Source organism: Acyrthosiphon pisum, chromosome A1 (genome assembly GCF_005508785.2).
Source record: "Acyrthosiphon pisum isolate AL4f chromosome A1, pea_aphid_22Mar2018_4r6ur, whole genome shotgun sequence".
Classification (NCBI taxonomy): Eukaryota; Metazoa; Arthropoda; class Insecta; order Hemiptera; family Aphididae; genus Acyrthosiphon; species Acyrthosiphon pisum.
In genome coordinates this window covers 12,722,573-12,724,339 of record NC_042494.1, presented here as the reverse complement: position 1 = coordinate 12,724,339, position 1,767 = coordinate 12,722,573, and positions in this window count along the sequence as shown.

The following is a 1,767-nucleotide window of genomic DNA, read 5'->3' as shown; positions in this document are numbered from 1 at the left end:
CCTGGCTTATTGTTTAGCCCCCCCAAAAATATCCTTTATTAATTTTAAATATTACACGTAAAATTGTATTTTGTCACTTGGAAAAAAAGAAATGAATATTTTAAATATTTTAAATCTCGAAAAGTTTTCAAGTAAAATAGATAAGAGATAACGATTATGTTTGATAAAATATATTGAGTGAAAAATATCTATTTTTAGACAGGGACTGTGGGTTTTATATTATTTTGTGATATTTAGGATTGCATTGATAAGCTTTGTCGTACTGTCATCTGTCTTGTAATAATTTGAGGTTGGAATATTGAAGAATATTTACAATTATAAAACGTTACGCCTCTGTATTTTTCAGTTATTGTTATTACTTATTAGTTATTTCTTATTTGTTTTGTGAATTTATTGCTATACGATATTAAGATGAACAATAAAGTTTTTAATATTTTCAATATTAATAAAAAAAAAAATGATGAATGCGTAGTGCCCGTAGTGGTCAAAGAAACTTCCATAGTAGAAGCTGAAGAGCCCGTAATAGTACAGAAAATACAGCCGAATAGCCCTAATGATTTAGGTGATATTCACACCGGGCCATACCGACCAATATTACAGGTAAGTTATTCATTATTAAATAATTTTAAAAATTGTGTATATTTAACCTTTATTTTTTTTTGTTATTTTTGCATGTCATTAATGCCTTAATACATAAATACCTACAACATTTATCATAAATAGCCTAACTATTTTAATATAAAATAGGTATATAGCAACAAAAACCTTTAGGTGTAGGTATGTAAATATTTTTTATAATATATGAGTACCTATGAACCTACTTTCCTTTTGCTTAAATCATAATAGTATTTTGCCATTTTGGTAAGTACTTTGTTAACTTAAGACTTGTAATAAAAATATAAAATGCATTATTATTCAATTACCTATGTTGCTACCTGACACTTAAATTTTAAATTTTGTTTAGGTGTATCCAAAAACCAAACAAGGAACTCAAAACAGAAGTTTTAGTGCTTCATGGTATGATCACTTTCCATGGATTGAGTACAGTATTGAGAGTAATGCAATTTATTGCTATGTGTGCCGTATATTTGGTAATGAGACTTCAGAGGATACATTTGTCAAAATAGGATTCAACAATTGGAAAAAGGTAAATTTTAAACTGTTTTTAACTAAGTTTATTATTGTATTAATTTTGAAATGTGTAAAAGATTACATCTGGTTCTTGTGACTTCCATCATATGATATAAATTATAATTTGAAACTTATAGGCAGGTAAAGTATGTAGGTATAACATTTTACCTACAGAATTTAAATTAAAACTTTGATTAATTAATTCAAACCATAGTTAAATTTAAAGAGGAGAATATTTCTAAAAATCTGATGCTTTTAAACTTTTTATTTTTACATAGGTGGTGTAATAGAGTGTACATTTTTTCATACTGTATTATATATTTGTATATAGCCTAATTGTGAACAGTTATTAGTAGGTAAATATAGACATTAATTATTTTTATTTACAGCTTAGTGGCTCTAAAGGGAAAGGATCAAAATCAAAATTACAACTTCATGGCAGTTCTAATCACCATTTGGTATGTTCAGCAAAATGGTTTGCTCTTAAACAAACAAAAAAGTCAGGTTCTGTTCACACTAACTTAGAAACTGCAAACCGAGAACAAATTTCTATAAACCGTGAATATTTGAAAATATTAATAGATATTGTATTATATTTATCTAGACAAGGTCTAGCTTTCCGCGGTCATGATGAAA